We start from the raw sequence: 16,864 nt of genomic DNA on the forward strand, positions 1-16,864 counted from the left end.
CTCCAATTCCTCCCAGAATTTAATTTCTCATAATAAACGGTCATGGGTTTTATAATAACCCTTTTATTTGACAGCTTTATGAGAATTAAATGGTGTTAGAATTTTTAAGGGAGATAAACCTCAGGATATATGTATTTGTGACACAAAAGTGTTAGTCTAAAAGCTAGCACTATCTGACAAAGAAGTAAGGAAAGAAGTCTCTTTTACAAGAATATCAAAAACAATAAAATACTTAAGAATATATTTATCCAATGAGGTGAAAAATCTCTACATTGATAAGAGAAATTGAATATGACACCAATAAATGGAAAGATATACATGTTCATGGATCAAAAGATTAAATGTTGTTAAAGTGTCCACACTATCCAAAGCCATCCATAGATTCAATACAATTACTATTAAGATTCCAACGGCATTTTTTACAGAAGTAGCAAAAAATAATGTTAAATTTCGTATAGAACCACAAAAGACCCTGAATAGCCAAAGCAATCCTGAGAAAGAAAAAGCTGAAGGCATCACACCCCCTGATTTCAAACTATATTATAAAGCTGTAGTAATCAAAATAGTATGGCACTAGCATAGAAACAGACACACAGATTGATGGAACAAAATAGAGAGCTAAGAAATAAACCAATGCATATATGATCAACTAATATTTAACAAGAATACTCAATTGAGAAAACACAGTCTCGTCAATAAATAGTGCTGGGGAAATTGGTTATCCATAGGCAATAGGATAAAATCTTACACCTCACAAAAAATAAAAATAAAAAACTTAAAATGATTTAAAGACTTAAATGTAAGACCTGAAATCATAAAACTCCTAAAAGAAAACATAGGGAAAAAGCTTTTTGACATGGGCCTTCGCAATGATATTTTGGATATGACACCTAAACAGGAAGAAAAATAAGTTAGACAAGTAGGATTACACCACACTTAAAAGCTTCTGCACAGCAAAGGAAACTATCAATGAAATGAAAAGACAATCTACAGAATGGGAGAAAATATTGGGTTGGCCAAAAGGTTCCTTTGGGTTCTTCTGTAAGATGTTACAGAAGAACCCAAAGGATCCTTTTGGCCAACCCAATATTTGCAAACCACACAAATGATAAGAAGTTAATATCCAAAATATATAAAGAACAGATACAACTCAATAGTAAACAAATAAACAATCAAGGAAATAAACACAAATTTTTAAACTTTAAGTTTAAAAATTTAAATTTAAAAAAAAGAGAAAAGAACCCGAATAGACATTTTCCCAAAGAAGATATTCCAGCAGCCAACAGGTACAACAGAGGTGCTCAACTTCACTAACATCAAATGCATATCAAAACCACAATGATATATCACCTCACACCTGTTAGAATGGTTATTATAAAAAAGACAACAGATAACCAATGCTGTTGAGAACGTGGAGGAAAGGGAACAATTGTGCCCTGTTGGTGGGAGTGTAAATTGGTACAGCCACTATGGAAAACAGTATGGTAGTTCCTCAAAAAAATTAAAAATAGAACTGTCATATAATTCAGTAATTCCACTTCTGGGTATTTAGCCAAAGGAAACAAAAACACTAACTCAAAAATATATATGCACCTTTATGTTTATTGCAGCAATATTTACAATAGCCAAGATATGGAAGCAACTTAAGTGCCCATTAATGGATGAATAGATAAAGAAAATGTGATTACACACATACATACACACACACACAATGGAATATTATTCAGCTATAAAAAAAGGAAATCTTGCCATGAAAGAACATGAATGGACCTTGAAGGCACTATGCTAAAAGTGAAATAAATCAAAGACAAATACCATGTGATCTCACTTATATGTGGAATCTAAAATTTTTTTTAAAAAAAGAAGAAGAAATAAAAAACTGAACTCATAGATACAGAGAAGAAGAGATTAGTTTTTTCCAAAGTCAGAGTACAGAGCGTGGGTGAAATGGGTGAAGGGTGTCAAAAGGTACAAACTTCTAGCAATACAATGAATAAGTCCAGAGGATGTAATGTGAGAAATGGTGACATAGTTAACAATACTTTATTATATATTTAAAAGTTGCCAAAAGTATAGATCTTAAAAGTTCTCATCACAAGAAAAAATTCTTAACTACGTATGGTGATCATGTCAACTAGACTAATTGTGGTGATCATTTCACAATTATATCTCAAAAAAAGTTTAAATAGGTGAAACTAATATTAAAAAAGACATTAAATTTCAATGTGAAATTTCTATCTAAAAGGAATTCAAAAGCAAGGAACAGAAACAATCCATGCCAATAAAAGTTCTCTCAGTTGAAGAAAGTTTCCCATCTAGAGAAGGTCGTGAAGCTTCAGATTGAAACATATGTAGATAAATACACTCATATTTAGAGATATCATGGTAAAATTTCAGAGCCGCAAGAACGATGAGACAAAGTAAAATGCCAGAGAAAAGGGATAGAGACAATGAAAATGAGAAACAGAATACAGAAGAGAAGGAAATAAAAAGCTACCATATGTAGAATTTTGAAAATCAACTAGTTCAATTTCTTGAGAATACACAGTAGAGAAATGTACATAGATGAACTTATGTATAGAGTCCAAGCACAAATCAGTAATTATAAAACAAAAATTTTAAATATCTAATAAAGTATGGGAATGTGGTAGGTGGAGAGGGAATTTGTCAAAGTTCCTTATTTTGATGGAGATTTAAATTGATTTTTGATGTTGATAAAAATATATACATTTATAATTATTGATAAAAATTTTAAGGGAAGTTACATAAGTAATAGAAATAAAATGTGAACTTCTCAAACTATGGGAGGGGGAAATGCTAACAATCCAAAGAAAGTCAGAAATAAAATGCAATCAAGAAAATCTGGTGTATAGAGCACATATACTAATATGACAAGCCAACTTCATTTGCTAAATAAAAATAAGAAAGAACAAAGGAAGTGATAAAAAAATACACCTTTTGTGATACAATGCAATGGAATGATCACAAAATCAATCTATAGAACAGAAACGTCTTTCCCAAACACTATGCCATCTGGAATCAAATTGAGGAAATATTTTTCATAATTCTCAGGCTGGCAGCAGAAACCATAAGTAAACTTCTTATAAACAGGTCAACGAGATCTGAGGTTATGAATAGGACACGGGAGAGGGGCATGGCCCCAAAGAGACCTTATTACACACCACTTAGATAGATAAGGAAGGAGACAGAATTCTGCTGGAGTCCTTTTATTTTCTATGACCTATTTCCTCTTTAGGGAGCCTAAAGCAGTGAGGAGGATGAAGAAGGCAGTAACCACCAAAGCACAAGAGAGAGAGCCTGTGTAGAGGCTGAGTTTGGGGTCAAATTATCCCATTTAATAACATTAAGGTGCATGTACTTACATATAATAATGATAGTACTGACAGGGTGTTTGAGAGGATGAATAATTAAGATGTGTTGACTGTTTCAGCTCATTCTGCCTACAGTCACCCTTAATTAAACGTTTTAACAATGTAAAAATACTAGAAGAAAAAATAGGAAAACTTTTTTAAATAAATAATATTCAGAAAATGATGCATTCTTGAGTTTTAAAAAATTGGAAATCAAAAAGTTGGTATTTGGTATAGCTGATTCACTTTGTTATACAGCAGAAACTAACACATTATTGTAAAGCAATTATACTCCAATAAAGATGTTAAAAAAAAATTTGGTATTTGCATAGATTTTGTTAAACAACAATCCTAGGTGTTCCACTACTCTGTGTCTATTATAAATAAGGGATTGGTCAAGTGCAGAAAAGGAATACACTAAAGGAGACTAATTCCTACACCGTTTGCAAGAGAAAAATTAAAAATGAGGAAAATACGTAAAACCCATTATTACTAGGCTATGTATTGTGGGACACTGCAGCAACTGAAATAAAAAGTCAGATTTATACCCTTTGCTGAGACAGATCATAGTATGGAGTAATGCAGTCACTCGGTTTTTAACTCAAAGGACAGGTTTCTCAAAAAATTATAACTTATAATAAAGCCTCCTCAATAAGTATTCTAAAGGTTCCTATGAGTCTTCTGAGTTTTCTAAACTGAAGTTTACTCCTTTTCTTAAAATTTAATAAATGATATATATCTATTAGTATTTAATAATATTTGTAACATCCTTTTATAAATACAACTTAAAAATATTTGCTCAGGACTCATAGTGCCAGGCAAGGTACGGATAAAAATATTTCCTATGCACTTAATTTCTTTTTTACTCCTGATAACTTTTCTCCTTGCCCTGGAACTGGGTTCAACTTTCTGATTCAGTAAAACCTCTAAATCCTTAAATGTTTCCCTTTCTGAAGTTCCTTCCAAACCCTTGCACTTAATCTCACAAATCTGAAGCAACATTGCAGAGCTCCTAGGAGTTTTTCTTACTGAATGTTTGTAAGAGTGGTGTCTATTCATTTTCCCAACTTATGTACAGTCCAGCCAAATATTTTACATATATTATATAGACACAAAAATTATACGTGTGTGTGCATGTGTGTGTATGTGTGTGTGTGTGTGTGTGTGTGTGTGTGTCTGTGAGAGGTGAGAGAGAAGAGAGGGAGAGAGAGAGATTCCTGCAAACTGATAAAAATGTCATTGGTTCTTTTGGGCTTACAATGAACTGTGCATCCTATAAGGGACCCATTCTTGTATATACATGAGGTATGAGCTAAAACATTTGAAGTATTGTAAGGGAAACATGCCAGGAAAATAGGAAAATGTTCTGATTAACCACTGAGGAGGAAGCTGTGGCATTATGCTTAGTGGACAGAGAGAAGGTGAATAATCAAATAAGTAAAGACATGGAGAAGCAGAGGAGGAACAGTACTGTACAGTGCACTGGAAGCCAGGGGGAAGGAGAATTTCCCAAGACCATCTGTTTAAGAGCATTAATACCACAATCAGTGTTTTCCCCTTTCTCCTCACTTACTAACTTTCCATACAGCACTCAGAGGAGTTATTTTGTAATTTATGTCAGAATATGGATCTCTTGTGCTAAACCTATAAATTAGCTTCTCATCTCACTCAAAATAGAATCCAAAATTTTTCCTTTGGTCTCTTCTTCCTTTGAGCCCAAGTAACCTGGCCTCATCACCTAACACTGTCTCTCCTGACCACATTATTTTTGATCCTCTGTAAGTTCCTTAAACAGACCAAGCTTGCTTGTGCCTTAGACACACTCTCTCCTGCTTCCCTTGGGAGAACTCTCTACTTTCCCACAGATTTTGTCTGAAAGGTTGCCATAGGAGAGAGCCTTCCTGATCTTTCTATTTACAAGGCCACCTTACATTCCTCTATTCACTTGCCAGGTTTTGTTCATCCATAGTGTGTTTTTTAATTTTTAATTTTTAATTTTTTTACAGTAGGTCCTTGTTGGTTATCTATTTAAAATATAGTGTACATGTCAGTCCCAAACTCCCCATTTATCCCTCCCCTCACCCTTCCCTCCTGGTAACCATAAGTTCATTCTCTAAGTCTGTGAGTCTCTTTCTGTTTTATAAATAAGTTCACTTGTATATATATATTTTTTAGATTCTGCATATAAGTGATATCATATGATATTTGTCTTTCTCTGTCTGACTTACTTCACTTAGTCTGATAATCTCCAGGTCCATCTATGTTGCTGCAAATGTCACTATTTCATTCTTTTTAATGGCTGAGTAATATTCCATTGTATATATGTACCACATCTTCTTTATCCATTCATCTGTTGGTGGACATTTAGGTTGCTTCCAGGTCTTGGCTATTGTAAATAGTGCTGCAGTGAACATTGGGGTGCATGTATCCTTTCAAACCACGTTTTTCTCTGGATATATGCCCAGGAGTGGGATTGCTGGATCATATGGTAGCTCTATTTTTAGTTTTCTAAGGAACGTCCATACTGTGCTTTTTATCACCTGAAAATAGGCAATAAGACACATTCCAAAGAGAGTATGTGAGTGATTGGATATGCAAGTGGTTAACTTGAATCAATGCTTTTTGCTTGATAACTGTAGTTCATTGGCAAAAAGAGGGAGCACCATTATAGATAAAAGCATGTTAAACATATTTGACTGAGGAAGAGATTGATTCACTGCAGGTAAAAATTTGATAGATTAAGAGCAAGATGTCGAGAGACTAATCGGTCAAACAACATGTTTATGAAAGCTAGAAATTGATGTAAGAAGAAAGAAGCAAGACTCAGTATAAGTTAAACGATACAGGTATTTTGCAATGTAAAATAAACCAGGGAAGTGCAAAAACACTTTTGAATTATCCTTTATTTTCAACATAGGAATTTCACATTGCTCCAGCAGAACAGATTGAATGATTCAGTATTCACATGGTTTTTCTCTGGTATTTATACTTTCTATTTTACTGACTGCTAGCCTGAGAATGCTCTGCAACTTACTCCTCCCCACAAACACACACCCACAAACACACACACACCATGACCTGCCTGTCTCCAACATCCTTTGCTACTGAATTCTCAGAAACTTGACTTGCTTCAGCCCTCATTCTCTATATGTGTGAAAATGTTAACTAACCTGCTGTGTTTTCATATTAAATGCTGAATTTGATGCTGGTTGTGTTAGGATATTCGGAGACAATATTAAAAATAAACACAGGATCAATTCCTCTATCAGCTCTTATCCCCCTTGTAAATAGCCTATTGCTTAAATGGGGAGGGGGAGAGGTCAGTTTCATATAAACTATGGAAATATTAGTGGAGCCATAACTGTTTTTGAACATATGTCTTATGCTGTAATGACTCTTGGCTTCTGGTATTTAAGTCTTTATCATTTTAATAAGAGTAATGCTAAAATTAATGAAAAGCACAAATGGCTCTAGAAACTTTTGATAATGTAGCGGGATAGAATTCTCCTAATAGCAGTGATTATTCTTTATTTGTACTAAGTCAAGCTGGATTATAAGAAGTAGATTCTATTTCATGCTATTAATTTCTCCTAGTAATTAGTAATTAAGTTGATCTGTAAAATCAATCTAAAAGTCCTTTTTTCACCTTTATTATTATTTTTTAAACATATTATGATTATTTTGTTCATATTTAGTTGAACATCAAAAACTTTAATGAGTTATATTCTCTGAGAAAAATTCTTCTAGTACTCTATTTTTAATATTTGAACTAAACATAGTGCTAATTTCTAAAGCGTTCCCTTTTTTCAAGAGTGGGTATTGTGCAAAATGGAATGATCAATTATGATATTATCAGCCGTGCAGTTCTAATTGTGATTTATTAATATGATCTAGAAATTGGCCATTGTTCTTTCAGACAATTAAAAAACACAGATTGCAATATGTAAGACAAAGTGTTGTTTATTTTTTTTCAAAGGATGAATAGCTAAATACAAATATTCTTAAAGAAGGGCAGAGAATTAGCAATGGATAATGAATGAACAAACCAAAAAATTGAAAAGCTAACAGACATGCCATATTTAAAAGTTGAAGATTTTTAGTGATTTTTCTAAGGTTTGGATAGATCTCAGATTTATTATTATAAGTAATAGTAGCATGCAATCATATTTAAACAGCTAAGGTAAGAGCATGAAACATGTTCACCAGAGTAATACCTCTGAAACTCCTCACCCTCTCACTTCACGTATATCAGGACTGATCTAGAGGCTCATTTGCAAAGACCACTGTACATAAGATACTTGGAGGTAGTATAATAACAGATCTATACCACCCTATACCTTCAAGAATTTCCTATATTTTTCTTCATCTTCACCTGAATGTGTTCCTTTCTAAGGGCTCCACAAATAATGCCTAAGAAGCTCAAATCCACAGTGTGCTTTATAGTTTTTTTTGTTAAATGTCAGACCAGTTGAAGCCAACTCAAATGTCTTCTCATTTTAGGAGAGAACTTGGACGTTTTTTACAATAACATGGCATTCATGGGGTTTGGATCATATTACACTTATGTAGACAAGGCTTTATATAACAAGTATGCAGTAAATATATTGAATTAATATATTATTATCTTTTCATGGAATTTGCATAAATTTAGGATATCTTTAAAAGTTACATATGTTTAAAAGCTTTCTCAACTTCTGATATGCTACAGTTCCATGCTCTCAGGCCAATTAGAAAGGATCAAGGCCCTCAAAGCAGTTTATGTGTTCAATAGGGAGATTATTTTTTTAAGTATTACATAGCTAAAATTATTTTTAGAAAATTACCATATGCCTCTAGGTTACAAAAGAACTAATATGTTTCTGCTTTCAGCTGATTTTTTTCAACATCTAATTTTTTTAAGATAAAGGGTATTTTTTAAAGTATATTTATTTTTCAGAGGCTCAGTCATTTTCTTTTCTCCCAAAGTAATGTATGGATTTGCAGGCATTTTTACATAATCTGCTAATTTCTTCTGTGTTGATGAAAATTAGTCCTTATTATTCCCCATTGGGGTAATCAAGTTTGATGAGTAAGTTAGCTGTCTACAGTGTTAAAGTTGTATGGGCCTTTATGTATTTTTCACAATAGATTTGCTTATTTAGCCTAGAGATATAGTTTACTGTTGTAATTGGCATTTAGTGAAATTTGTTTCCGGTAACCTTCAACTCTCTTAAATTTTTTTCATTTCTTTTTTTTAATAGTACCTGTTTTATTAGCTTTATGTTTTCCCTTTCAAATGCCTCATCAGTTTTTGAAAATCTTTTTTTTTTCAGTTAAAGAAAATTGCCAGTTACAGAGAATCTCTTAACCCAGTATAACCTACTTGACCTATTATCATTTTTCATAGGAGTTTTTTACTATAATTTTCTTGTGATCATTACACACTGCCATAGAGAATATTTTCAGAGTTCTTTCCTCAACAAACAACAAAATAACAATGAAAACAAACGATAACTTCAAACATGGGCAAAGTGAAATAATGAAATTTTCTAAAGACACAAGTTTAAAAGCAGAGTCAGAGAAAATAGAATATAAAAAAAATGAATATATGGAGATGAAAGATGATGAAAAGAGGCTTTTTAGCTCCCCAAAGAGAAATATCAATACATTCATATTTGCTGCTTTACTAGTCAGTGTGAGCCCTGCTTATAGAAGAGACTAATGTATTCATATCTGAAGTTATTTGAAAGTTTAGTTTTTATCTCATTGTTTGTAGGTAAATATAAAAACTACCTATAGAATTAGTTATTTACAAAGAGAAACTTTAAAACCTTCTGAAAGGTACACAGAAATATTTTTATACACACACACACAAACACACAATGATGGACCTAAAAATACCAGTGCAAATCCTAAATACATGTTTTCTCTCATATTCTCAATAAAGAGCTATTGGTAATGAAACTATGAAAGTCAACAGCTACTTCTACCTTCCTAGAAATAAATCTTACCTCTAGTGAGTATCTTTTAACACGTTATTTAAGGCTATTCACATTTACTTCTATACTTTATCTACATTGGTTAATTTCTTATGTAAAACGCATGTATTTTGTATGATATCTGAATCAATTTCTTAACCTTGAAATCCATACGCTGACTTATCTTCATTTATATGAGTCTGAAAATTAAATTTGTTAGAGAAATTAAACACTATCTAATAGTGTCCTCATATTCTAGGAAAACTTGAATAAGACAATTTGAGATCATGTGAAATTATATATACATGTTGTATTTCAGGATTAGCAAGAGGAGAAAGCTACTTTTATGCCAATGATGCAACACCAGTGAAGAATACTTTTAGCTAATTACTAGGGAATTTTATAGGGAAATATATTAAAATTATAATAAAATGTAGAGTTAAAAGCACAGACAAGTGTACTATAGTAATGAAATGTGGACACTCTTACTCGTTCTATAAAGTGTAGTGATCCAGAAAGGTAATTCCTTTGCTATTTCCCTTGTATGATTTGACCTTTTCATTTATTTTCCCCCTGGTGATTTTCCCACTGATTATCTCTTCCACTAGATGTCAGGCAAGAGGAGGGAGTGGTAATGAATCTAAAACTAAGAACACATTTACTTTTAAAAGTGTTAAAATTATGACTAAATGCAGCCAAACGGAGTAGTGATTAGGCACGTGGAAGATAAAATGCTCTGATAATTAGTTTGAAGTAAATATTAATAACAGCAGCTGCAGGAGGAACCATATTCTTTTATGATAATATCAGTCTTTATTTTGTCTTCCTCTGGGAAATATTCCCTGTTTAGAAAGTTTAGCTCCACTTCTGCTTTCCAAAAACAACATGTATGTGTCCTTTGTAGCACTCAATACAATTTTAATTGAATAATTAATTTTGTCAAGGTCGATTTAATGCACATCCCACTACCACCTCTCACATGTTAATCTCGTAAGGTAGGGACTAAGTCTGTTTTGTCAATTTCTTTATCCACAGACTCAGCATAATACATTGGGAGAGTGTAAATGAAGAAAAAAAAGTGTATTGAAGGAGTGACTAAATTTAAAAAAGGAATAAATATGAGTGAATGAATGAATGAATGAATGGATGGCATTATAGAGTTATCCACTTCAAATAGAAATACAGTCTAGATTCATTGTTTGAGCTCGATTTACATATATTATCTTAACAAATAAGACTCATAACAATGATATATGAAGGCTTTGTGGTCTCTTTATTAGACAGCCTATAATATTTTGGTTAAGATGTCCTCAGTAGGACATAAATGATGGTATTGACACCAAATAAAAAAGACAGAAATTAGGAAGATGTAGCCAACGCACAACAGGTATATGAGCTCTTCTGAGCACATTATCCATGTTTTACCATATTGTAGTTCACTTTGTTGCATGCCAGTTCCTCTGATGAGGACTTTAAAATTGTACAACAGAAGATAACTTACGATCCTTGCTGCTTCTTGTCCAGCTCATGTCCCGTGCCTTTGAATAAACTGTCTCTTCTCCCTAGAAAATTCATCTTCCTCACTCTTAACAGCTGTGAAGATTTTCTTACGGATTCCTCAGGGGACATCTACATACTACCTTCTCAATAAAGCATTTCCCAGTTTCCTAGGTATATAATTGCTCAGTCCTCTATTCCCATTGCACATTTTGTAGCCTCTGCAATTAAACTGAGCAAATTTTATCACAGCTTAGCAGTTTATTTGCATGTTCCCCCCTAACTATTGAATCCCCTTATAAAATGGCCATCTCTGTATCTAGAGTACTTTGCAGAGTTCTTGACAGGAGTTGAACTAGTAAATTTGTCAAATAAATTAATAAAGTAATAAAGTACATTTAGGCTGAGGGGGAACTAAGACCTTCATCATTGAGAGTAGGCATTGAAATAGTATAATCAATCAAAGATTTAGTCCCATTAAATTATGTAATTTGAGTATAAGACAATTATCAGGTTTTAAGAGTTGCATCCCTATTTTTCTTCTCTGATCTGATATTTAGCTCTTTACCTTCAGGACTATGGCATATCTTATTTTGCTAGTTTCCAGGAATAATTTTCCTTTGCTTCATGACTTTAAATTCTATATTCCTTTGATGCCTTCACCACTCCACAACAAGTATTTCTTCTTTAGGACTTTGTGTTGTTTTTCAGAGTTCTAAACATTTCAACTGTAATATACATGGTTGCCAATCATCAATCAATAGTAAATTTAATATTAATAAACTTCACATTGTCTTTCATGTACAGAAAAACATGATTATAACCTACTACAAAACATGAAGTTTAAGTGGATTATTTATGCTCACAAAAATCTAGCTTTTCCTATTTTGAGAAAATTCTATTATGGTAATAAATGTATGAAAATAGACTCAAGAATGGATGAATAACTTCTATACAGAAAAAGGAAATTATTTTGTAAGTTTTTTCTCAGTGCATTGATTAAATGGGAGACTTAGGATTTCAGTAGAATAAGCGTGTTACGGTGTCAACCAAATTTATCTCAAACATGTCTCATTTTATTATGCTTCATTTTATTGTTCTTCACAGATAATGCATGTTTCACACATTGGAGGTTTGTGGCAACCTCTGTCCAGCAAGTGTATAGGCACCATTTATCCAATAGCATCTGATCAGTTTGTGTCTCTATGTAACATTTTGGTAATTCGCACAATATTTCAAACTTTTTCATTATTATTAGATTTGTTATGGTGATCTGTAATCAGTGAACTTTGAGGTTACTATTATACTTGTTTTTGGGCACCACAAACCATGCCCATATAAGAAGGCAAACAATTGATAAATGTTACATGTGTTCTGCCTGCTCCACCAACTGGTTGTTCCTCCTATTTGGACCTCCCTATTCCCTGAGAAATAATAATATTAAAATTAGGTAATTAAAAAAAATAGGTAATTAATAATCCTACAATGGACTCTAAGTGTTCAAGTGAAAGAAAGAGTTGCAGTTCTTGCACTTTAAATCAAAAGCTAGAAATATTTAATCCTAGTGAGGAAGGCATGTTGAAAGCTGAGATAGGTTGGGCTTCTTGCACCAAATATTTAGCCTAGTTGTGAATGCAAAGAAAATGTTTCTGAAGGAAATTAAAAGTGCTACTGTAACAGGGAAGAGCCAAATCAGACTACATGTTGGATCTGTTTCTTTTACTTTAACCTTTGCTTTCCACTGCTTTTGTTCACTGAAAAGATACTGTCTATACATAATGGCCTGCCTCAGGGAACCCTGCCCCTCTGCCTGAATGTTAAACCAAAGTGCCTTTGTTCAGGGAAACATCCAGACCCTGTTCCACCTGCAGATGACTACAGGAAAGAAGAATTTTTTTTAACACATCCCCTCCCTGAGGCTGACCATTCAGGGGATATTTGCAAAACTTATAGCCTTTTTACTTTACTTCCCCATCTCCTTCCCATCTCTGTGCTATAAAAGAAACTGGCATCCAAACCCCGATAAGATGGTTATTTTGAGACTTTAGTCTGCCATCTTCTCGGTCTGCTGGCTTTCCAAATAAAGTCATATTCCTTGCCTCAACACCTCGTCTCGGATTTATTGGCCTGTCGTGCAGCAAGCAGAGTGAGCTTGGACTCGGTAACACTACTCCAGTGAACACACAAATGATAGGAAAATGAAACCGCCTTATTGCTGGTATGGAGAATGTTTTAGTGGTCCGGATAGAAGATCAGGCCAGCCACATTTCCTTAAGCCAAAGCCTCATCCAGAGCAAAGCCCTAACTCTCTTCAATTCTATGAACGCTGAGAGTTTGAAGCTAGCAGAGGTTGGTTCATGAGATTTAAGGAAAGAAGCCATCTCCATAACTTCAAAGTGCAAGGTGAAGTAGCAAGCGCTGATGTAGAAGCTGCTGCAAGTTATCCAGAAGATCTAGGTAAGATAATTAAAAAGGTGGCTATGCTAAACAAAAGATTTTCAATGTAGACAAAATAGTCTTCTATTGGAAAAAGATGCCATCTAGGACTTTCATAGCTGGAGATGAGGAGTCAGTGCCTGGTTTCAAAGCTTCAAAGGACAGGCTGACTCTCTTATTAGGGATTACTGCAGTTGGTGTCTTTAAGTTGAAGCTAGTGCTCATTTATCATTCCAGAAATCCTAGGGCCCTTAGTAAATTATACTAAATCTACTCTGCCTCTGGACTATAAATGGAACAACAAAACCTGGATGACAGTACATTTATTTATAACATGGTTTGCTGAATATTTTAAGACCACTGCTGAGAACTCCTGCTCAGAAAAAATAATCTCTTGCAAAATATTAGTGCTCATTGACAATGCACCTGGTCACCCAAGAGTTCTGATGGAGATGTGTCGATACAAGGAGGAGAACATTGTTTTTATGCCTGCTAACACAACATCCATTCTGCAGCCCATGGATCAAGGAGTAAATTTGACTAAGGCTGCCATAGATAGTGATTCCTCTGACGGATCTGGGCAAAGTCAATTGAAAACCTTAATGAAAGGCGTGACCATTCTAGATACCATTAAGAACATTTGTGATTCATGGGAAGAATTCAAAGCATCAATATTAACAGGAGTTTGGAAGGAGTTGATTCCAAACCTCATGATTGACTTTGAGGGATTCAAGACTTCAGTGAAGGAAGTAACTGCAGATGTGGTGGAAATAGCAAAAGAACTAGGATTAGAAGTGGAGCCTGAAGATGAAACTGAATTGCTGCCATCTCATGATACAATTTGAACGGCTGAGGAGTTGCTTCCTATGGATGAGCAAAGAAAGTGGTTTCTTGAGATGAAATCTACTTGTGATCAAGATGCCATGAAGACTGTTAAGATGACAACAAATGATTTAGAATATTACATAAACTTAGTTGAGAAAGCAGTGGCAGTTTTTGAGAGGATTGACTCCAATTTTGAAAGAAGTTGTAGTGTGAATAAAATGCTATCAAACAGCATTGCCTGCTACAGAGAAATCTTTCATGAAAGGAAGAGTCAAGGGTTGTGGCAAAGTTCATTGTTATCTTATTTTAAGAAATTGCTACAGCCATCCCAACCTTCAGCAGCCATTGCCCTGAACAGTCAACAGCCATCAACATTGAGGCAACACTTTCCACCGGCAAAAAGATGACAACTTGCTAAAGGCTCAGATTATGGTTAGCATATTTTAGCAATAAAATGTTTTCAAATTAAGGCATGTGCATTTTTTGGACATAATGCTATTGCACACTTATTAGACTACTGGATAGTGTAAAAATAACTTTTATGCACACTGGGAAACCAAAACATTCATGTGATTCACTTTATTATGATATTTGCTTTATCATGGTGGTCTGGAACCAAACCCACAATATTTCCCAGGTATGCCTGTATCCTCACTTAAATGTATTCTCAACACCTTGCATTTACAGTTCAACTGCATCCACATGTTGGAGTGAGTTCTAGTCTTTACCATTAAAATAAAGAACAAAATGACACACACACAGGGCAATAACAAAGTATCTCTTTTTTCCCCATACTCCTGTACTCTGCTACTAGCTCATTTCTTTTCTCTAAAGTTCTGTACTCATGATTTCTCTTTCACAACTCTTATTGACATATCATTACACATCAGTGAACCTAAATTTTTATCCATAAATTTACCATTGACTTCCATATTACTAAATTCAGTGGACATATCAGTTTTCATGTTTGGATTAGCTCAGCATTGTTCTCCTGCACTGGAACTTTTTTCTGTGTGTGTGTGTGTACACATATGAGATGAGTTTTTAGGGATTATGTCTTCTGTTCTTAACTGTACATGACAAGAATGCTTAGCCTATAAATACTTCTCAATAAATACTTATTGAATGAACAAATAAAAATGTAAATTAATAAATTATTTAATTGGCGTTACCAATTTTCCTAGTGGAATAATTTTAGAGATGTTAGTCTCTAAATTTATGTTCACAGATATAGTAAAGGGAGAGATGTCTTCTATATTGAAACATTGTTATGAAGATTACATTTGACTATCTATTAAAGGAACACTTAACATATATAGTCATTTCAATTTGTTGACCCTAAGGTACTTATGGTACATCCAAGTGAAAGTCCAAAACTACCTGGCAAATTATTCAGGAGAAAGCTACTTAGGAAGTAATTAGAGGGAGAAATCTGTACATTTGCTCTCAGAATTTTTCAACCATTCTGCATTGTATAAAATTGTGTGTGTGTGTGTGTGTGTTTCTGGCAAGATTCTGTTTTTGAGGTTATGTATTATTAAAAGTGAAATGCTTAGGCATGGTCTTAGATACAATTTTTTTCTACCTACATCACAGGATCTCAGTTGTCTTTAGGTGGCTAAAAGAAAAAACATCCTGTGAGTTATTAGGACCATGCTCTATCCTAGTGAGCTTACTGACCCAAAACATTCTGTTCTTATTCTCATACAGGAAATGAGAAAGCTGAGACATTAGCATCATGTCACATGTTTATGGTATTTCCTCACAATTAGCATAACCTTTGTTGAACTAAAACTAGTGATAGCTATTTCAGAATGAATGAAATTTTACTCACATATAGTCTATCAGCCATCATTTACTGCCTGCCTTCTATAAAATAATATGATCAAAGCTGTCGTCTTATGAATATGCTTTATGTTATGAGTATACTTTATGTTATGCCTCATTTTTTCATGAATATATTTCTAAATGCCTACATTGCTGCTATTATTTATTCATAACCATCTCCAAAAGAAAAATAAAAACAGCAGGTTGCATAAGCAATGGTAAGCTAACATGTTGACAAGGAAAACATTTCACCAAAATTGCATTACACAGTTGAGGAATTGAAGACAACATTGTCACCCATCCAATGCATTGATGATGTTTATTTAGGAATTGGAGTTTAGAATTACAGCAGATATTCAAGAAGTATATGCTCTACATATGAAGAAAGTGTTAAATAATTCTTGGTATCTGTAAGAACATAAAGCAAATATTTTGATTTTAAGTATGTGATACCAAGATGAAGGGCTCAGTAGGAAATGGAAGCTAATACTGAAATATGTGGAGTAAAAGTACAGATGTGTTATAAAAGAATAAGAAATAGTAAGTGGTTATTTAAAAAAACATTTAATACTGAAACATTTGTAGGAATAATATATATCAAGAATTCTCCTAGGTGCCAGGATATCAGAGATAAATAAGATAAACAAGTCCTTTCCCAAATAGAACTTACATTATAATGGAGGAGTTAGAAAGTAATATATATATAGTAATTTATATATACACGTGTATATATACACACATACAAATATACAATGTGGAAAATATACAAAAGCAGTAAAGTGATAGAGAATTACTGGGGTGGAAATGTTAATGTAGAAAATAAAATCAGCGAATGTCTGGTTAAGGAGTTTTCATTTTATTACAAACCTGAATGAATGAAGTGAGACTGAGAAACAAGTGAAATTACTGGGAGAATGTTCATACAAAAGCCAGTACACAGGTGTTAATAGC

Source organism: Balaenoptera physalus (assembly GCF_965194825.1).
Source record: "Balaenoptera physalus genome assembly, chromosome: 3".
NCBI classification, from domain to species: Eukaryota; Metazoa; Chordata; class Mammalia; order Artiodactyla; family Balaenopteridae; genus Balaenoptera; species Balaenoptera physalus.